Source organism: Triticum urartu, chromosome 5A, assembly GCF_056163025.1.
Source record: "Triticum urartu cultivar PI428250 chromosome 5A, HENAU_Tu73, whole genome shotgun sequence".
Lineage (NCBI taxonomy): Eukaryota > Viridiplantae > Streptophyta > Magnoliopsida > Poales > Poaceae > Triticum > Triticum urartu.
This window is the reverse complement of record NC_141877.1, coordinates 222738957-222762621: the sequence shown is the minus strand read 5'-3', so window position 1 is coordinate 222762621 and position 23665 is coordinate 222738957.

Here is a 23665-nt window from a genome sequence, read left to right as displayed (position 1 = left end):
CTGCAAGTCACGTGTACACTGTACATGCAATTAACTTTTTATAGAGGGCGAATCATACACGCAATTAACTCAAATGGATTGGATGTGACTCTATTATTTCCAGCATAAGAGCATCTCCAACGGCAGCCGGCAAATTTCCTCCCGCTTCCTTCCGCGGAGGATGACATCAAACACCAGCGGCATACATTTTCACAACTCTAACCAACCAGATGAAATTCGTGCAAACATGGACTGATTTCATATAAGCATGAAGGATTTCGTATAAAAATGTCGGATCTTCATATAAACATGATGGACTTCATTACATTTACATGAACTAAGCGGTGCTAATCCGGCTCTCTTGTTATAATTAATACTCCCTCCATCTGGAAATACTTGTCCTAGAAATGGATGTATCTAGACTTATTTTAGTTATAGATACATCCAATTTATCCATTGTGACACCCCGATAGTTAAGCTACAGTAAACCCTTGCTAATCATGCCAGGTCTTCATAATTAAACTTTTGCTAAACCTCACTTGTTTCAAACCGAGATCAAATTCAAATACAAATAACAAGTCAAATTAGTATTTCTTTAAACTATCAAATAAAAATGTTCGATGAGTGGCAAATATTCACTAAGTAATGAACATGTTGGAACCAACCTCATTTGGTTTCCCTAATTGCCCCTGGAATTCATTTAGTGGAATAACAAGATTAAATAAGAGCATTTTAATTCAACTATAAATTAGAACAGTTCCAATTGGCCTCAACTTTTTCGCGCAACCTTATAGTGTTGGCTAGGAATTATGTGCAAAGTTTCATAATTAACAAAATTCACTTGGCAGCTAAAATAAATAGAAAAAATAAATAAAAAGAAAAGAAATAGAAAAAGAAAAAGAAACATAACTAAACACTGGGCCGACCGTGGCCCAGCTGGCCCGCCCACCAGGCCGGCCCAACCTAGGGCCTACCTTACCTCCCACACCCCGTAACCCTAACCACCCAGTCCCCACTTCCCACGATCCTCACCCCACGTCTCTCTCCTTCCCCCTCCCGATTATGGATCGGGGCACTCGGGGGCCCGCCGTCGCCGCCGCGCCAATCCCCGACGTCGCCGCCTCGTCCCGCCACCACCTCGCGAATGCCACCTCCCCGCCGGAACGCCCCGTCACCTCCCGTACCCTGCGTCTGGCTCCAGCCACCGTCACCGGAGACACAGCGCCTGAGCGCCCTGACGCCGACGTCGTTCGCCATCGCCGGCACCACCCACGTCACCTCCCCGACCTCCTCCCCAACGGCCTACACCAGGCCTCGCCGACCCTGTCACATCCCTAGTTATGGTATGACCTATGCTTGCTTTGTGCATCATGTTTAATCTTTCAAATAAATTTGAAATGGGGAAAGTTGCAAACCCTAGCACCAAAGTTTTTCCAATAGGTTCAACTTTAAAATGGATTTTCAATGAACCCAAAATGCTCTTCAAAAATGTTCATGCTCTTTGGATAATGTTGGGAACAACAACCAGAGGTGATGCACATTTTTGCTACACATTTTGGATTTTTGAATCAATGCATAAATATTTGATTTGGAGCTGTTTAAATTATATAAATATTTTAATGGCTCCAAAAATGTTGGGAATTGGTGAGGGCCTCTGGAATATTATATCTAGATGCCACAAATATTTTCAGCATTTATGGAAATGTTTTAACATTTCTTTTAGAGTCAAAACAAATGTCAGAAATAGAAAAAGAAAACAAAAAAATAGAAAACACTTACCTGGCGCTCACCTGGCAGCCCATCTGGCCGGCCCAGCCCACCAGGGGCAGGGAGGTCTTCTTCCTCTCGCCAGTCGGATGCCCGGCGCGTGCCCGACGCGCGCCGGCGCACGCCCGGCCACCTCCTGCTTCCCGCCGCTGTCTCGACGCCCAGGACGACGCCACGCAGTCTCCCCGACCCCCCTCTTACTCCCTCTCGCTCATTCCCCTCCTCGGTCCTCTCTCTCGCACGCACCCGAGCGCTGCCATCGCCGCCGACAAGCACCACCGCGGCCACTGCCTTCCCCTCACCTCTCGGATGTGCCCCAGAGCTCCGCCTCGCCACCTGCTACGTCCTCAATGAGCCAGGCGACCTGGGAAGCTCTGCATTGATGCCACCATCTTCGTTTCCATCGCCAGCCGCCGGAGATCATCCTTGTTGCTCCGCTCGCTCCGGGCCTTCCCCGAGCCCGCTGGCCTGCTCTACGTGATCCCCGTGAGCTCCCGATCTTTCCTCCCTTAACCACGTCATCGTTTTCATCCTGTAACCATTGCCCCGTGGGTAACCGGAGCCGCCGTCCGCCATGGCCGGCGAGCTCCGTGCCCCTGAGCCCTCCGCTCCTGCTAGCTGCTCCGGCGGGCTCCTGTTGCCCATTAGGTGCTGCCTAGCACCCCACGTTGGCTCGCCTCGCGCTACAGCCGCCACCCCAGATCAACCGAGCTCCGGTCGCCGCCGCGAGCCCTGCTCCGGCGAGCTCCGTCCACCCCACGGCCTCCCACCTGCTCCATTAGATGCGCGCGAGCGCCAGCCACCCTCAGCACCCATCCGCGCGTCGAATGGACGCCTGTAGCGCGTTCCGGCGAAGCACCGCCGCGCGGTTTGGTTGTCGCCGGCCGAACTCCGGCGAGGCTGACGTGGCGGCTTAATTAGCGCTAACCCCACAGCCTAATCACCCCCTGAGACTGACAGTGGGCCCCAGAGCCCAGTCAAACCCTGCGGGTTTGACCTGGGCTTAACCACTGTGTCACTGATGTGTGGCCCCCGCACGTCAGGTTTGACCTGGTCAGCCCTGCTGACGCCTCAGTGACATCACGCCTACGCGGTAATTGATTTTCTGGATTTTAAATAATTCAGAGAATTTCAAAAAATAGTTAAAACTTCTAAAATTCCTAGAAATTAAACCGTAGCTCAGAATGAAATAATTTATATATGAAAAATTATCAGAAAAATGCAAGGAATCCATTTATGCCAGTTTCATGCATTAAAACCCAACTTATACTTGCTGTATAAGTGAAAACGTAATAATGGCATGTTATATACTTAATTTGGGATTTGCATATGAACCCTTGGTTCATATGGACTTCAACCAAATTGATGCTACATGCATTAGGGAAAATCATAGCATCTTTGAAATTTCATCTTCATGCATCATATTGTTGCATATGGTTGCTTATTGATTGCCGGCACCGTCCCTTCAGGATAGGTTCTACTCCGGAAGGTGTTCCGAGTACCTGTCTGAGGAGTAGTGCTTCTTCGTGGATCTATCAGGCAAGCAACCCCCCCTTGAGCATTTCGATAAATCCCACTCTCTCGCTCCTGCTCCTTATACAGCATTAGGACAACAACGATTCAAACTGCTACTTTCTGCTGCGGTAGTTGAACCCATTCCTCTGCATGACCTGTCATTGCCACAGTAAATAGTTGAAACCCACTAGCATGAGTAGGAGTTGCTTGAGCCTTGATGTGCCTACTCATCCATGCTTGATTTCTTTATGCCAGCTATGCTTAGAGTTGTGTCAGGTCTGATTCACCAGGAATGAATCGGAGTGGTGAACATGTCCTACCGGTAAAGGCTAAGTGTGTGAACACGTTTTGGTAAAGGTAGCGATGAGAGGCCATGTAGGAGTACATGGTGGGTTGTCTCATTGGAACCGTCCCTAAGCACTGAGTTCTGTGTATGTTATCCAAGTCCAGTTACTACCACGCATTGGGTTCCGGTTATGCGGCCCCTCTCGGCTTATTAATCCACTTGATCTCTGTCCAGGAGTTGCAACTAGTTCTGGCGTTTGTAGGTAGTGCTACTTGTCTACCAGGTGGTGTCCGATGGGACGGGCTTGGGACAGACTAGGCACTGTGGCACGGTGTACCAAGTGGCACCCGGATGGTGGGCTTGGGAACCCTGCACACATCGTTTGGGGCCGTGAGCGACACACCGGCCGGATCTCCTTGCGGATGGAACCCGAATAGGCGATAAACCTGGACGAGAGACTTGTGTGGTTAGTCAGGTCGTGGCCGACACCCTCGCCCGGCTTCCGCTTGATGGTTGCTGAGGTACATGACGTGTATAGGGCTATAAGTGGCGAGAGCGTGTGTGAAGAAGTACACCCATGCAGGGTCAATGTTATCTATTCGAATAGCCGTTTTCCTCGGATATGGAAACTTGGAGGACTTATGTAGTACATAGACAACTTGAAGTGGATACTCTAAAATCCGCATGATAAGCGTGAGTGCTATGGATGGCCTTCTCATAGGGAGACGGGAACGGATCCATAGTGGAGTATTGATATGGTGAATATGTGGAATTGTGTGCGTCTTCTCCCCTCAAAGAAGTTTCTGATACTCGTAGTATAGGCTAGCCACTGAGTCAAAGCTGGCTTGCTGCTGTTAAAACTCCACCACCCCCTTGGTTGATAATGTTGCATATGTAGATAGTTCTGATTTAAGACTTGCTGAGTACCTTTGTACTCACGTTTGCTTATTTATGTTTTGCAGTTGGTTACCTTAGTGACTTCGACGAGTAGCTTGTATCCCAGCTACGATCTTGTACCCTTGGGAGGGTCGTGTTTAGTCAGGCTTCTTAGTCTTTTCCTTTTGTAGTTGTCTGATCTCAGACATGTAATGCTTCTGTTGCTTGTATGCTCTGAATGATGGGTCATGAGACCCCTGTTTGTATTGAATGCTATGTGGCTCTTCTGGGCCTTTATCTATATGAGTTTGAGTTATGTTGTGATGCCATGTTGTACAGCACATAGTTGCATGCTATGCGTACGTGTAACGTGTATTGCTATGTGTGGGATCCGACAACCTAGTTGTTTACCTCTGATAGCCTCTTTTATGGGGAAATGTAGTCTTGTGCTTCCATGAGCCATAGTAGTCCGCTACAGCCCGGTTCACCGGAGTCCTGCTAGCCCAGCACTACTGCTTCGGAACACTTGACTGGCTGGCATGTGATTCACTTCGTTCCTGTGTCTGTCCCTTCGGGAAAATGTCACGCAGTGACATCCGGAGTCCTGCCTAGCCTGCTACAGCCCGGGTTCCCGGAGTCCTGTGAGCCCAGTGCTACAGCCCGGATTCATACGTTGTTGACCGACATGTTCGTGGTTGATTCATATATGCCTGTCCCTATAAGTTAGTGCCACTTTGGGTTCACGACTAGTCATGTCGGCCCGGGTTCTCTGTCATATGGATGCTAGCGACACTATCATATACGTGAGCCAAAAGGCGCAAACGGTCTCGGGCCAGGTAAGGAGGCACCCGTGGGAATACCGTGCGTGAGGCCGCAAAGTGATATGAAGTGTTACATGCTAGATCGGTGTGACTTAGGATCGGGGTCCCGACAGCGTTGGTATCAGAGCCTGACTGGCTGTAGGATTACCAAGCCAAACTGGTCGAAGTTGAGTCTAGAAATGCTTTAGTTATATAAGGGAATTGATTGTGGAAGGGAACGTAAGGCTCTTTTTACTCCTTTACCTCATGTCATTCTTTCTGAGTCAGCCTCTTCTTTTCTACGAGGGTTAAGGCCTAGGCTTCTCCTCTATCTCTTAGGATGACGTGTTACTAAACCGTAAAGTCTTAGGATTGTTGGGTTGTGTCTCCGTACAGTTCTACTACTTCCGTGTGTCCTTAGTTTGACCCAGAACCTTGATATTATTATGCTGATTGATTATGCTATTCCTTTGATGAATGTCTTAAAAATCCTTTTGAGCATTTACAGCCGTTATGCTGCCGAAATTGTCCTAGGATTTCAAGAGTTTCCAATGCTTTTGCATTACATTCTGCATCCTCATGTCGATGCTAATTCCATCCTTGTTTCCTTGGTTTCTGTGCCAGGATGTCGTCTGCTAACTGAGGTTCAGTTGCTCATAGCAAGAACCACGGAGATGGTAGGGATGAGGATCCTCCTGTCCAGCCTTTGATGGTAGAGTTCTTGTTAGCATCCGAGAGGAACAAGCGTGAGACTAACCGCTTGCTGGCACAGATTGAGCAGAACACCGCACATCAGTGTAAGAAGTTGGTTTCTATCACCGACTTCATTGGTCTGAAACCACCCACCTTCCATCATTCCATTGAGCCACTCGATGCGGATGACTGGCTCCGGAGCATCACTCACAAGTTGCTTTCTTCGAACGTGGCTGAAGGTGACAAGGTCACCTATGCTACCTATCACCTGGAAGGTCCTGCTAGTATTTGGTGGCGGAGCTATGAGGCTATGCTTCCAGCTGGCCAGATTTCTACGTGGAAGGATTTCACCGAGACTTTTCGTGACCACCACATTCCTCAGGCTCTCATTGACCGCAAGAGGGAAGAGTTCTGTAGTTTTACCCAGTGTAAGCTGCCTGTTGATGCTTACATTAGAGAGTTTGGAAGCCTTGCCCGCTATGCTACAGAAGAAGTGTCCACGGACGCTAAGAAGAAGGCTAGGTTCCGGAAGGGTCTCAACCCTAAGTTGCATCGTGATCTCCACCTGCATCATTGTGATACTTTCCAGGCTCTTGTGAACAAGGCCATTAATGCAGAGACAACTCAGCTCACTTACGAGGAGTCTCGTAAGCACAACCGTGATATGGGTTCTTCCTCCCGCTCTGGCTCTCAGAAGCGACGGATTTGGATTCCGAACTTAGCTCTTCCACCGCGATATGCACCAAGGCCATCCGATGTGGTGCCTCACCCAATTCAGCAACATGCTCCACCCAGGCCTATTAGTGGACCACTTGCCAATGTAGGTCCATGTCCTACCTCAGGAACTTGCTTCACCTGCGGAGAACCAGGACACTAGCACGTAACTGCCCTCAGTCTAGTTATACTCCACCCCAGTCTGAGAGGTCTGTTGGCCGTGAAAAGCCATCAGGCAAGATGATCAGTACCAAGCCAGCCTCCATTGAACGAGCATGTGTCCACCATGTCTCAGCTACAGAAGCTCAAGATGATCCCGACGTCGTACTGGGTACGCTTCTTGTCAATTGTCACCCAGCTTCAGTTCTGTTCGATACTGGAGCATCCCACTCCTTCATCCGAAGGTTATGCTCGGTTGCACGACATGTCATTTTGTGATATGCCAACTCCACTAATAATCCAGACTCCTGGTTCCAAATGGCAAACCTCCAAGGTAAGACATGGTAATGAAATCCTTGTTGACAGACTGGTATTCCTTGCTTCTCTGATATCTCTCAAGTCTTCAGATATTAACATCATCTTGGGTATGGACTGGATGACAGCTCATCATGCCAAGACCGATTGTTACACCAGATCTGTTCAACTTACACATCCATCTGGCAAAATAGTCACTATCTCTACTAGAGTTGCAAGGCATCAACTCTATTCTCTTAATGCCAGTCCTCTTCCAGACCTTGAAGATATTCCGGTAGTCCGTGACTTCCCGGATGTTTTTCCAGAAGAACTGCCAGGTGTCCCACCTGACAGAGATGTAGAGTTTGTCATAGAACTTATCCCAGGAACTGTTCCAATCTCTAGGAGACCATACAAGATGGCACCTTTGGAGTTAGCCGAGCTTAAGAAACAACTTGATGAGTCCTTGCAAAAGGGTTCATCCGTCCCAGTTCTTCTCCTTGGGCTTGTCCTGTCCTCTTCGTCAAGAAGAAGGATGGTACGGATCAGATGGTTGTAGATTATCGTCCCGTTAATTTGGTCACGATAAAGAACAAGTATCCGCTCCCCAAGATCAACGACCTGTATGATCAGCTCGCTGGATCCTCAGTCTTTTCCAAGATGGATTTGAGGTTAGGCTACCACCAAATCAAGATCAGAAATGGGGACATCCCCAAAACGGCCTTTGTCACTCGTTATGGTCAATACGAGTATAGCGTGATGTGTTTCGGCCTAACCAATGCTCCAGCTACTTTCTCCCGCTTGATGAACTCGATCTTTATGGAGTACTTAGATAAGTTCGTCGTGGTTTATCTCGATGATATTCTTATTTACTCGAAGAACGAGGAAGAGCATGCTGAACATCTTAGGCTTGTGTTAGAAAAACTCAAAGAGCACCACCTTTATGCCAAGTTCTCCAAGTGTGAATTTTGGTTGCCAGAAGTGACCTATCTGGGCCATGTGATCTCTAGTAAGGGCATTGCTGTCAATCCCGAGAGAGTTAAAGCCGTTCTCGATTGGACTCCACCTGAAACGGTCAAACAAGTTAGGAGTTTCCTTGGTCTAGCCAGTTATTGTCGCTGCTTCGTTGAAAAGTTCTCCAAAGTGGCCAAACCCCTCACGGAGCTTCTCAAGAAAGATAAAAGGTTTGAGTGGACCCCATAGTGTGAGCACAGTTTTCAGGAACTGAAAAGACGCCTAACTTCTGCGCCCATACTCGTGCCACCGGATTTCACTAAAGACTTTGTTATCTACTGCGACGCCTCCCGACAGGGACTAGGTTGCATTTGTTGGGTTTTGTAGTAATTTCAAAAAATTTCCTACGCACACGCAAGATCATGATGATGCATAGCAACGAGAGGGGAGAGTGTTGTCTACGTACCCTTGTAGACCGCAACGGAAGCATTGACGCAACGTAGAGGAAGTAGTCGTACGTCTTCCGATCCGACCGATCCAAGCACCGTTACTCCGGCACCTCCGAGTTCTTGGCACACGTACAGCTCGATGACGCTCCTCGGGCTCCGATCCAGCAAAGCTTCGGGGATGATTTTCGTCAGCACAACGGCGTGGTGACGATGATGATGCTCTACCGACGCAGGGCTTTGCCTAAGCACTACTACGATATGACCGGGGTGGAATATGGTGGAAGGGGGCACCGCACACGGCTGAGGAACGATCACGAAGATCAACTTGTGTGTTCTAGTGTGCCCCCCTGCCTCCGTATATAAAGGATCCAAGGGGGGGGGTGCGGCCGGCCTAGAGGAGGCGCGCAGGAGGAGTCCTACTCCTACCGGGAGTAGGACTCCCCTCCCGTTCCTTGTCCAACTAGGAGAGGTGGAGGGAGAGAAGGAAAGGGGGTGCCGCCCCTCCCTCCTTGTCCAATTCGGACTAGGGGGAGAGGGGGCGCGCGGCCTGCCCTGGCAGCCCCTTCCTCTTCTCCACATTAGGCCCATAAGGCCCATTAACCCCCCGGGGGGTTCCGGTAACCCCCCGGTGCTCCGGTTTTATCCGAAACTTCCCCGGAACCCTTCCGGTGTCCGAATATAGTCGTCCAATATATCAATCTTTATGTCTCGACCATTTCGAGACTCCTCGTCATGTCCGTGATCACATCCGGGACTCCGAACTAACTTTGGTACATCAAAATGCATAAACTCATAATAACTATCATCGTAACATTAAGCGTGCGGACCCTACGGTTCGAGAAAAATGTAGACATGACTGAGACAAATCTCCGGTCAATAACCAATAGCGGGACCTGGATGCCCATATTGGCTCCTACATATTCTATGAAGATCTTTATCGGTCAGACCGCATAACAACATACGTTGTTCCCTTTGTCATCGGTATGTTACTTGCCCGAGATTCGATCGTCGGTATCCAATACCTAGTTCAATCTCGTTACCGGTAAGTCTCTTTACTCGTTCCGTAATACATCATCTCACAACTAACTTATTAGTTGTAATGCTTGCAAGGCTTATGTGATGTGCATTACCGAGAGGGCCCAGAGATACCTCTCCGACAATCGGAGTGACAAATCCTAATCTCGAAATACGCCAACCCAACATCTACCTTTGGAGACACCTGTAGAGCACCTTTATAATCACCCATTTACGTTGTGACGTTTGGTTGCACACAAAGTGTTCCTCCGGCAAATGGGAGTTGCATAATCTCATAGTTATAGGAACATGTATAAGTCATGAAGAAAGCAATAGCAACATACTAAACGATCGGGTGCTAAGCTAATGGAAATGGGTCATGTCAATCAGATCATTCACCTAATGATGTGATCCCATTAATCAAATAACAACTCTTTGTTCATGGTTAGGAAACATAACCATCTTTGATTAATGAGCTAGTCAAGTAGAGGCATACTAGTGACACTTTGTTTGTCTATGTATTCACACATGTATTATGTTTCCGGTTAATACAATTCTAGCATGAATAATAAACATTTATCATGATATAAGGAAATAAATAATAACTTTATTATTGCCTCTAGGGCATATTTCCTTCAGTCTCCCACTTGCACTAGAGTCAATAATCTAGATTACACAGCAATGATTCTAACACCCATGGAGCCTTGGTGCTGATCATGTTTTGCTCGTGGAAGAGGATTAGTCAATGGGTCTGCAACATTCAGATCCGTATGTATCTTGCAAATCTCTATGTCTCCCACCTGGACTAGATCCCGGATGGAATTGAAGCGTCTCTTGATGTGCTTGGTTCTCTTGTGAAATCTGGATTCCTTTGCCAAGGCAATTGCACCAGTATTATCACAAAAGATTTTCATTGGACCCGATGCACTAGGTATGACACCTAGATCGGATATGAACTCCTTCATCCAGACTCCTTCATTTGCTGCTTCCGAAGCAGCTATGGACTCCGCTTCACATGTAGATCCCGCTACAACGCTTTGTTTAGAACTGCACCAACTGACAGCTCCACCGTTTAATGTAAACACGTATCCGGTTTGTGATTTAGAATTGTCCGGATCAGTGTCAAAGCTTGCATCAACGTAACCTTTTACGATGAGCTCTTTGTCACCTCCATATATGAGAAACATATCCTTAGTCCTTTTCAGGTATTTCAGGATGTTCTTGACCGCTGTCCAGTGATCCACTCCTGGATTACTTTGGTACCTCCCTGCTAGACTTATAGCAAGGCACACATCAGGTCTGGTACACAGCATTGCATACATGATAGATCCTATGGCTGATGCATAGGGAACATCTTTCATATTCTCTCTATCTTCTGAAGTGGTCAGGCATTGAGTCTTACTCAACTTCACACCTTGTAACACAGGCAAGAACCCTTTCTTTGCTTGATCCATTTTGAACTTCTTCAAAACTTTGTCAAGGTATGTGGTTTGTGAAAGTCCAACTAAGCGTTTTGATCTATCTCTATAGATCTTAATGCCTAATATGTAAGCAGCTTCACTGAGGTCTTTCATTGAAAAACTCTTATTCAAGTATCCCTTTATGCTATCCAGAAATTCTATATCATTTCCAATTAGTAATATGTCATCTACATATAATATTAGAAATGCTACAGAGCTCCCACTCACTTTCTTGTAAATACAGGCTTCTCCAAAAGTATGTATAAAACCAAATGCTTTGATCACACTATCAAAGCGTTTATTCCAACTCCGAGAGGCTTGCACCAGTCCATAAATGGATCGCTGGAGCTTGCACACTTTGTTAGCTCCCTTTGGATCGACAAAACCTTCTGGTTGCATCATATACAACTCTTCTTCCAGAAATCCATTCAGGAATGCAGTTTTGACATCCATCTGCCAAATTTCATAATCATAAAATGCGGCAATTGCTAACATGATTCGGACAGACTTAAGCATCGCTACGGGTGAGAAGATCTCATCGTAGTCAATCCCTTGAACTTGCCGAAAACCTTTTGCGACAAGTCGAGCTTTGTAGACAGTAATATTACCGTCAGCGTCAGTCTTCTTCTTGAAGATCCATTTATTCTCAATTGCTTGCCGATCATCGGGCAAGTCAACCAAAGTCCATACTTTGTTCTCATACATGGATCCCATCTCAGATTTCATGGCTTCAAGCCACTTTGCGGAATCTGGGCTCACCATCGCTTCTTCATAGTTCGTAGGTTCATCATGATCTAGTAGCATGACTTCCAGAACAGGATTACCGTACCACTCTGGTGCGGATCTTACTCTGGTTGATCTACGAGGTTCAGTAGTATCTTGTTCTGAAGTTTCATGATCATCATCATTAGCTTCCTCACTAAATGGTGTAGGTGTCACAGAAACAATTTTCTGTGATGCACTACTTTCCAATAAGGGAGCAGGTACAGTTACCTCGTCAAGTTCTACTTTCCTCCCACTCACTTCTTTCGAGAGAAACTCCTTCTCCAGAAAGTTTCCGAATTTAGCAACAAAAGTCTTGCCTTCGGATCTGTGATAGAAGGTGTATCCAATAGTCTCCTTTGGATATCCTATGAAGACACATTTCCCTGATTTGGGTTCGAGCTTATCAGGTTGAAGCTTTTTCACATAAGCATCGCAGCCCCAAACTTTCAGAAACGACAACTTTGGTTTCTTGCCAAACCAAAGTTCATAAGGCGTCGTCTCAACGGATTTTGATGGTGCCCTATTTAACATGAATGCGGTCGTCTCTAGAGCGTATCCCCAAAACGATAGCGGTAAATCAGTAAGAGACATCATAGATCGCACCATATGTAGTAAAGTGCGATTACGATGTTCGGACACACCATTACGCTGTGGTGTTCCGGGTGGCGTGAGTTGCGAAACTATTCCACAATTTTTCAAATGTACACCAAACTCATAACTCAAATATTCTCCTCCACGATCAGATCGTAGAAACTTTATTTTCTTGTTACGATGATTTTCAACTTCACTCTGAAATTCCTTGAACTTTTCAAATGTTTCAGACTTATGTTTCATTAAGTAGATATACCCATATCTGCTTAAATCATCTGTGAAGGTGAGAAAATAACGATATCCGCCACGAGCCTCAATATTCATCGGACCACATACATCTGTATGTATGATTTCCAACAAATCTGTTGCTCTCTCCATAGTACCGGAGAACGGCGTTTTAGTCATCTTGCCCATGAGGCACGGTTCGCAAGTACCAAGTGATTCATAATCAAGTGGTTCCAAAAGTCCATCTGTATGGAGTTTCTTCATGCGCTTTACACCGATATGACCTAAACGGCAGTGCCACAAATAAGTTGCACTATCATTATCAACTCCGCATCTTTTGGCTTCAACATTATGAATATGTGTATTACTACTATCAAGATTTAACAAGAATAGACCACTCTTCAAGGGTGCATGACCATAAAAGATATTACTCATATAAATAGAACAACCATTATTCTCTGATTTAAATGAATAACCGTCTCGCATCAAACAAGATCCAGATATAATGTCATGCTTAACGCTGGCACCAAATAACAATTATTCAGGTCTAATATTAATCCCGAAGGTAGATGTAGAGGTAGCGTGCCGACTGTGATCACATCGACTTTGGAACCGTTTCCCACGCGCATCGTCACCTCGTCCTTAGCCAATCTTCGCTTAATCCGTAGTCCCTGTTTCGAGTTGCAAATATTAGCAACAGAACCAGTATCAAATACCCAGGTGCTACTGCGAGCATTAGTAAGGTACACATCAATAACATGTATATCACATATACCTTTGTTCACCTTGCCATCCTTCTTATCCGCCAAATACTTGGGGCAGTTCCGCTTCCAATGACCAGTCTGCTTGCAATAGAAGCACTCAGTTTCAGGCTTAGGTCCAGGTTTGGGTTTCTTCTCTTGAGTAGCAACTTGCTTATCGTTCTTTTTGAAGTTCCCCTTCTTCTTCCCTTTGCCCTTTTTCTTGAAACTAGTGGTCTTGTTGACCATCAACACTTGATGCTCCTTCTTGATTTCTACCTCCGCAGCTTTCAGCATCGCGAAGAGCTCGGGAATAATCTTATTCATCCCTTGCATATTATAGTTCATCACGAAGCTCTTGTAGCTTGGTGGCAGTGATTGGAGAATTCTGTCAATGACGCAGTCATCTGGAAGATTAACTCCCAACTGAATCAAGTGATTATTATACCCAGACATTTTGAGTATATGCTCACTGACAGAACTGTTCTCCTCCATCTTGCAGCTATAGAACTTATTGGAGACTTCGTATCTCTCAATCCGGGCATTTGCTTGAAATATTAACTTCAACTCCTGGAACATCTCATATGCTCCATGACGTTCAAAACGTCGTTGAAGTCCCGATTCTAAGCCGTAAAGCATGGCACACTGAACTATTGAGTAGTCATCAGCTTTGCTCTGCCAGACGTTCATAACATCCGGCGTTGCTCCTGCAGCAGGCCTGGCACCCAGCGGTGCTTCCAGGACGTAATTCTTCTGTGCAGCAATGAGGATAATCCTCAAGTTACGGACCCAGTCCGTGTAATTGCTACCATCATCTTTCAACTTTGCTTTCTCAAGGAACGCATTAAAATTCAACGGAACAACAGCACGAGCCATCTATCTACAATCAAACATAAACAAGCAAGATACTAATCAGGTACTAATTTTCATGATAAATTTAAGTTAAGTTAATTCACTTAAAGAACTCCCACTTAGATAGACATCCCTCTAATCCTCTAAGTGATTACGTGATCCAAATCAACTAAACCATGTCCGATCATCACGTGAGATGGAGTAGTTTCATTGGTGAACATCTTTATGTTGATCATATCTACTATATGATTCACGCTCGACCTTTCGGTCTCCGTGTTCCGAGGCCATATCTGTATATGCTTGGCTCGTCAAGTTTAACCTGAGTATTCCGCGTGTGCAACTGTTTTGCACCTGTTGTATTTGAACGTAGAGCCTATCACACCCGATCATCACGTGGTGTCTCAGCACGAAGAACTTTCGCAACGGTGCATACTCAGGGAGAACACTACTTGATAATTTAGTGAGAGATCATCTTATAATGCTACCGTCAATCAAAGCAAGATAAGACGCTTAAAAGATAAACATCACATGCAATCAATAAAAGTGATATGATATGGCCATCATCATCTTGTGCTTGTGATCTCCATCTCTTAGGCACCATCGTGATCACCATCGTCACCGGCGCGACACCTTGATCTCCATCGTAGCATCGTTGTCATCTCGCCGAGCTTGTGCTTCCACGACTATCGCTACCGTTTAGTGATAAAGTAAAGCATTACAGCGCGATTGCATTGCATACAATAAAGCGACAACCATATGGCTCCTGCCAGTTGCCGATAACTCGGTTACAAAACATGATCATCTCATACAATAAAATTTAGCATCATGTCTTGACCATATCACATCACAACATGCCCTGCACAAACAAGTTAGACGTCCTCTACTTTGTTGTTGCAAGTTTTTACGTGGCTGCTACGGGCTTAAGCAAGAACCAATCTTACCTACGCATCAAAACCACAATGATAGTTTGTCAAGTTGGTGCTGTTTTAACCTTCGCAAGGACCGGGCGTAGCCACACTCGATTCAACTAAAGTTGGAGAAACTGTCACCCGCAAGCCACCTATGTGCAAAGCACGTCGGGAGAACCGGTCTCGCGTAAGCGTACGCGTAATGTCGATCCGGGCCGCTTCGTCCAACAATACTGCCAAACCAAAGTATGACATGCTGGTAAGCAGTATGACTTATATCGCCCACAACTCACTTGTGTTCTACTCGTGCATATAACATCAACATATAAAACCTAGGCTCTGATACCACTGTTGGGTTTCGTAGTAATTTCAAAAAAATTCCTACGCACACGCAAGATCATGATGATGCATAGCAACGAGAGGGGAGAGTGTTTTCTACGTACCCTTGTAGACCGCAACGGAAGCGTTGACGCAACGTAGAGGAAGTAGTCGTACGTCTTCCGATCCGACCGATCCAAGCACCGTTACTCCGGCACCTCCGAGTTCTTGGCACACGTACAGCTCGATGACGCTCCCCGGGCTCCGATCCAGCAAAGCTTCGGGGATGAGTTTCGTCGGCACAACGGCGTGGTGACGATGATGATGCTCTACCGACGCAGGGCTTCGCCTAAGCACTACTACGATATGACCGAGGTGGAATATGGTGGAAGGGGGCACCGCACACGGCTGAGGAACGATCACGAAGATCAACTTGTGTGTTCTAGGGTGCCCCCCTGCCTCCGTATATAAAGGATCTAAGGGGGGTGCGGCCGGCCTAGAGGAGGCGCGCAGGAGGAGTCCTACTCCTACCGGGAGTAGGACTCCCCTCCCGTTCCTTGTCCAACTAGGAGAGGTGGAGGGAGAGAAGGAAAGGGGGGCGCCGCCCCTCCCTCCTTGTCCAATTCGGACTAGGGGGAGAGGGGGCGCGCGGCCTGCCCTGGCAGCCCCTTCCTCTTCTCCACATTAGGCCCATAAGGCCCATTAACCCCCCGGGGGGTTCCGGTAACCCCCCGGTGCTCCGGTTTTATCCGAAACTTCCCCGGAACCCTTCCGGTGTCCGAATATAGTCGTCCAATATATCAATCTTTATGTCTCGACCATTTCGAGACTCCTCGTCATGTCCGTGATCACATCCGGGACTCCGAACTAACTTTGGTACATCAAAATGCATAAACTCATAATAACTATCATCGTAACGTTAAGCGTGCGGACCCTACGGTTCGAGAACAATGTAGACATGACTGAGACAAATCTCCGGTCAATAACCAATAGCGGGACCTGGATGCCCATATTGGCTCCTACATATTCTACGAAGATCTTTATCGGTCAGACCGCATAACAACATACGTTGTTCCCTTTGTCATCGGTATGTTACTTGCCCGAGATTCGATCGTCGGTATCCAATACCTAGTTCAATCTCGTTACCGGCAAGTCTCTTTACTCGTTCCGTAATAAATCATCTCACAACTAACTTATTAGTTGTAATGCTTGCAAGGCTTATGTGATGTGCATTACCGAGAGGGCCCAGAGATACCTCTCCGACAATCAGAGTGACAAATCCTAATCTCGAAATACGCCAACCCAACATCTACCTTTGGAGACACCTGTAGAGCACCTTTATAATCACCCATTTACGTTGTGACGTTTGGTTGCACACAAAGTGTTCCTCCGGCAAACGGGAGTTGCATAATCTCATAGTTATAGGAACATGTATAAGTCATGAAGAAAGCAATAGCAACATACTAAACGATCGGGTGCTAAGCTAATGGAAATGGGTCATGTCAATCAGATCATTTACCTAATGATGTGATCCCATTAATCAAATAACAACTCTTTGTTCATGGTTAGGAAACATAACCATCTTTGATTAATGAGCTAGTCAAGTAGAGGCATACTAGTGACACTTTGTTTGTCTATGTATTCACACATGTATTATGTTTCCGGTTAATACAATTCTAGCATGAATAATAAACATTTATCATGATATAAGGAAATAAATAATAACTTTATTATTGCCTCTAGGACATATTTCCTTCAGCATTCTTATGCAAGATCGCCATGTGATTGCCTATGCATCTCGACAGTTATATCCACAAGAGGAGAATTATCCTACACATGATCTAGAGCTTGCAGCCGTAGTCTATGCACTTAAGACTTGGCGACATTACCTTCTTGGTAACCGTTGCGAAATCTACACTGACCATTAGAGTCTCAAGTATATCTTCACCCAACCGGATCTGAATCTCAAACAGAGACGTTGGTTGGAGTTGATCTCGATTACGACTTAGGAATCACCTACACCCCAGGCAAAGCCAATGTCATGGCTGATGCTTTAAGTCGTAAATCCTATTGCAACAACCTCATGTTGTAACAATGTCAACCACCCCTCCATGAGGAATTCTGTAAGCTTAACCTTCACATAGCTCCTCGTGGTTCCCTTTCTACCTTGGTGGCGAAACCTACCCTTATGGATCAGATCATAGAGGCTCAGAAGCATGATACGGGAATCTCTTGGATCAAGAAGAATATTTCCAAGGGAGTTGCTGGCTGTTTCTCTATGGATGAACGAGGTGTTGTTTACTTTGGTAACCGTTTGGTGGTTCCCAAATGTCAACAGATGCAGCAACTGATCCTTAAGGAGGCCCATGAATCCCCTCTCACGATTCATCCTGGTAGTACAAAGATGTATCAGGACCTACGCCAGAGGTTCTGGTGGACTAGGATGAAGAGAGAAATCGCTTAGTATATTGCCAACTGTGACGTTTGTCGTTGCATTAAGGCAGAGCATCAAAGACCTGCTGGCACCCATCAACCTTTAGCTATTCCCGAGTGGAAATGGGACAAAGTTGGTATGGACTTCATCACCGGCTTTCCCAGGACCAAGAAAGGAAATAATGCTATCTTCGTAGTCATTGACCGTCTTTCCAAAGTGGCTCACTTCCTACCTGTTCGAGAGAGTATCACTGCTAGTCAGCTCGCTGACTTATATATCTCCCGAATAGTGTCACTCCATGGTGTTCCACTGGAGATCAATTCAGACCGTGGCAGTCTTTTCACCTCTCATTTCTGGGAAAGTTTCCAAACTGCCATGGGCACCCATCTTTCCTTAAGTACCGCTTTCCACCCTCAGTCAAGTGGTCAGGTGGAAAGGGTCAACCAAATTCTCGAAGACATGCTTAGAGCTTGCGTTATCTCATTCGGTATGGATTGGGAGAAATGTCTTCCCTTTGCCGAGTTTTCTTATAACAATAGCTACCAATCCAGCGTTAAGAAAGCACCCTTCGAGATTCTGTATGGACGAAGATGTCGAACACCTTTGAACTGGTCAAAAACCGGTGAAAGAAAATTCTTTGGACCGGATATGATCCAGGAGGCAGAAGAGCAAGTTCGCATCATTCGTGAGAATTTGGAAACAGCCCAATCTCGTCAAAAGAGCTAGTATGACCGTCGTCATAAGGAAGTGGCTTATGAAGTTGGCGACAAGGCTTACCTTCGGGTTACTCCTTTGAAGGGTACCCATCGTTTCGGTATCAAGGGCAAGTTGGCTCCTCGTTACGTCGGTCCTTTTCGCATTCTCGCTAAACGAGGAGAGGTTGCCTACCAGTTGGAACTACCCCCACATCTTTCTCGAGTTCATGATGTCTTCCACGTCTCTCAACTCAGGCGTTTCTTCTCGGATCCCATCCGCGGAGTGGGCCATGAAACGCTTGATCTCCAAGATAACCTCACTTATCGAGAGTACCCCGTTCGCATTCTGGATCAAGCAGAGCGTGTCACCCGACATCATAACATCACGTTTCTCAAGGTTCGGTGGTCTCATCATGCCGAGAGAGAAGCTACTTGGGAGCGAGAAGATCGTCTTCGACTTGAGTACCCCGCTTTGTTTCCGCCAACTCCTGAATCTCGGGACAAGATTTCTTCAAGTGGGGGCGAGTTGTCACATCCCTAGTTCTGGTATGACCTAGGCTTGCTTTGTGCATCATGTTTAATCTTTCAAATAAATTTGAAATGGGGAAAGTTGCAAACCCTAGCACCAAAGTTTTTCCAATAGGTTCAACTTAAAAATGGATTTTCAATGAACCCAAAATGCTCTTAAAAAACGTTCATGCTCTTTGGATAATGTTGGGAACAACAACCAGAGGTGATGCACATTTTTGCTACTCATTTTGGATTTTTGAATCAATGCATAAATATTTGATTTGGAGCTGTTTAAATTATATAAATATTTTAATGGCTCCAAAAATGTTGGGAATTGGTGAGGGCCTCTGGAATATTATATCTAGATGCCACAAATATTTTCAGCATTTATGGAAATGTTTTAACATTTCTTTTAGGGTCAAAACAAATGTCAGAAATAGAAAAAGAAAACAGAAAAATAGAAAACACTTACCTGGCGCTCACCTGGCAGCCCATCTCACCTGGCAGCCCATCTGGCCGGCCCAGCCCACCAGGGGCAGGGAGGTCTTCTTCCTCCCGCCAGTCGGATGCACGGTGCGTGCTCGACGTGCACCGGCGCACGCCCGGCCACCTCCTGCTTCCCGCCGCTGCCTCGACGCCCAGGACGACGCCACGCAGTCTCCCCGACCCCCCCTCTCACTCCCTCTCGCTCATCCCCCTCCTCAGTCCTCTCTCTCGCATGCACCCAAGCGCTGCCATCGCCGCCGACAAGCACCACCGCGGCCACTGCCTTCTGCTCGCCTCTCGGACGTGCCCCAGAGCTCCGCCTCGCCGCTTGCTACGTCCTCAACGAGCCAGGCGACCCGGGAAGCTCTGCATCGACGCCACCGTCTTTGTTTCCATCGCCGACCACCGGAGATCCTCCCCGTTGCTCCGCTCGCTCCGGGCCTTCCCCGAGCCTGCTGGCCTGCTCTATGTGATCCCCGTGAGCTCCCGGTCTTTCCCCCCTTAACCACGTCGTCGTTTTCATCCTGTAACCACTGCCCCGCGGGTAACCGGAGCCGCCGTCCGCCATGGCCGGGGAGCTCCGTGCCCCTGAGCCCTTCGCTCCTGCTAGTTGCTCCGGTGGGCTCCTGTTGCCCATTAGGTGCTGCCTAGCACCCCACGTTCGCTCGCCTCGCGCTGCAGCCGCAACCCCGCATCAACAGAGCTCCGGCCGCCGCCGCGAGCCCTGCTCCGGCAAGCTCCGTCCACCCCACGGCCTCCCACCTGCTCCGTTAGATGCGCGTGAGCGCCAGCCACCCTCAGCACCCATCCGCGCGTCGAATGGACGCCTGTAGCACGTTCCGGTGAAGCACCGCCGTGCAGTTTGGTCGTCGCCGGCCGAACTCCGGTGAGGCTGACGTGGCGGCTTAATTAGCGCTAACCCCACAGCCTAATCACCCCCCCTGAGACTGACAGTGGGCCCAGAGCCAAGTCAAACCCTGATCAGTGCGGGTTTGACCCGGGCTTAACCACTGTGTCACTGACGTGTGGCCCCCACATGTCAGGTTTTACCTGGTCAGCCCTGCTGACGCCTTTGTGACGTCACGCTGACGCAGTAATTGATTTTTTGGATTTTAAATAATTCAGAGAATTTCAGAAAATAGTTAAAACTTTTAAAATTCCTAGAAATTAAACCGTAGCTCAGAATGAAATAATTTATATATGAAAAATTATCAGAAAAATGCAAGGAATCCATTTATGCCAGTTTCATGCATGAAAACCCAACTTATACTTGCTGTATAAGTGAAAATGTAATAATGGCATGTTATACACTTAATTTGGGATTTGCATATGAACCCTTGGTTCATATGGACTTCAACCAAATTGATGCTACATGCATTAGGGTAAATCATAGCATATTTGAAATGTCATCTTCATGCATCATATTGTTGCTTATGGTTGTTCATTGATTGCCGGCACCGTCCCTTCTAGATAGGTTCTACTCCGGAAGGTGTTCCGAGTACCTGTCTGAGGAGCAGTGCTTCTTTGTAGATCTATCAGGCAAGCAACCCCCCCCCCCTTGAGCATTTTGATAAATACCACTCTCTCGCTCCTGCTCCTTATACTGCATTAGGACAACAATGATTCAAACTGCTACTTTCTGCTGTGGTAGTTGAACTCATTCCTCTGCATGACCTGTCATTGCCACAGTAAATAGTTGAAACCCACTAGCATGAGTAGGAGTTGCTTGAGCCTTGATGTGCCTACTCATCCATGCTTGATTTCTTTATGCCAGCTATGCTTAGAGTTGTGTCAGGTCTGATTCACCGGGAATGAATCGGAGTGGTGAACATGTCCTACCGGTAAAGGCTAAGTGTGTGAACACGTTTTGGTAAAGGTAGCGATGAGAGGCCATGTAGGAGTACATGGTGGGTTGTCTCATTGGAACCGTCCCTAAGCACTGAGTTCTGTGTATGTTATCCAAGTCCAGTTACTACCACGCATTGGGTTCCGGTTATGCGGCCCCTCTCGGCTTATTAATCCACTTGATCTCTGTCCAGGAGTTGCAACTAGTTCTGGCGTTTGTAGGTAGTGCTACTTGTCTACCAGGTGGTGTCCGATGGGACGGGCTTGGGACAGACTAGGCACTGTGGCACGGTGTACCAAGTGGCACCCGGATGGTGGGCTTGGGAACCCTGCACACATCGTTTGGGGCCGTGAGCGACACACCGGCCGGATCTCCTTGCGGATGGAACCCGAATAGGCGATAAACCTGGACGAGAGACTTGTGTGGTTAGTCAGGTCGTGGCCGACACCCTCGCCCGGCTTCCGCTTGATGGTTGCCGAGGTACATGACGTGTACAGGGCTATAAGTGGCGAGAGCGTGTGTGAAGAAGTACACCCATGCAGGGTCAATGTTATCTATTCGAATAGCCGTTTTCCTCGGATATGGAAACTTGGAGGACTTATGTAGTACATAGACAACTTGAAGTGGATACTCTAAAATCCGCAAGATAAGCGTGAGTGCTATGGATGGCCTTCTCGTAGGGAGACGGGAACGGATCCATAGTGGAGTATTGATATGGTGAATATGTGGACTCGTGTGCGTCTTCTCCCCTCAAAGAAGTTTCTGATACTCGTAGTATAGGCTAGCCACTGAGTCAAAGTTGGCTTGCTGCTGTTAAAACTCCACCACCCCCTTGGTTGATAATGTTGCATATGTAGATAGTTCTGATGTAAGACTTGCTGAGTACCTTTGTACTCACGTTTGCTTATTTATGTTTTGCAGTTGGTTACCTTAGTGACTTCGACGAGTAGCTTGTATCCCAGCTATGATCTTGTACCCTTGGGAGGGTCGTGTTTAGTCAAGCTTCTTAGTCTTTTCCTTTTGTAGTTGTCTGATCTCAGACATGTAATGCTTCTGTTGCTTGTATGCTCTGAATGATGGGTCATGAGACCCCTGTTTGTATTGAATGCTATGTGGCTCTTCTGGGCCTTTATCTATATGACTTTGAGTTATGTTGTGATGCCATGTTGTACAGCACATAATTGCATGTTATGCGTACGTGTAACGTGTATTGCTATGTGTGGGATCCGACAACCTAGTTGTTTACCTCTGATAGCCTCTTTTATGGGGAAATGTAGTCTTGTGCTTCCATGAGCCATAGTAGTCCTCTACAGCCCGGTTCACCGGAGTCCTGCTAGCCCAACACTACTGCTCCGGAACACTTGACTGGCTGGCATGTGATTCACTTCGTTCCTGTGTCTGTCCCTTCGGGGAAATGTCACGCGGTGACATCCGGAGTCCTGCCTAGCCTGCTACAGCCCGGGTTCCCGGAGTCCTGTGAGCCCAGTGCTACAGCCCGGATTCATATGCTGTTGACCGACATGTTCGTGGTTGATTCATGTATGCCTGTCCCTGTAAGTTAGTGCCACTTTGGGTTCACGACTAGTCATGTCGGCCCAGGTTCTCTGTCATATGGATGCTAGCGACACTATCATATACGTGAGCCAAAAGGCGCAAACGGTCCCGGGACAGGTAAGGTGGCACCCATGGGAATACCGTGCGTGAGGCCGCAAAGTGATATGAAGTGTTACATGCTAGATCGGTGTGACTTAGGATCGGGGTCCCGACAGACCCCTCGCTCCTCGGCAACGCTCTGAGCTGCGCTCCCCCTCCCCTTCTGCACCCGACGTACGTTCGCATCTCGCCGGCGCCCGTCCGCGCTCACCACCGCCCCGCTTTGTCCTAGCCATGCGCCACGCTCGCGCGCTCTCTCGCTCCCCCTCCCCGCGGCGCGTGTGCTCACCGCCGCCCGCGCCTCACACCAGCGCGCCCGCGGTGAGCGCCTCGTGCGCCCCAGCCGCAGCCTTGCCGTGCACCCACGCGCGCCTGCCCACACGGGGCTGCGCCCGCCGCCGCTTGCTGCTCCGGCCGGCCCGTGCTGGCCTCGCGCCCGGCGCCGCTGTCCCGCACACTAACCGGCGACGGCTCCGCCCGACCGCGCCCACCGTCCATCCCGCCCCGCCTCTGCCCGCTGGCGGCGGCCCATCCCTGCGTCCGCCTTTACCCGCCGCGGCCGGCCGGCGAGCCTCGTCGAGGCCACGGCCTCGCGCCGGCGACCTCCACCTAGGCCCCGGGTTCACCTACTCGAGCGCTCGCGCCCAGCGCTCGGTGCCCGCTAACCGCCCCTATGGCTTGG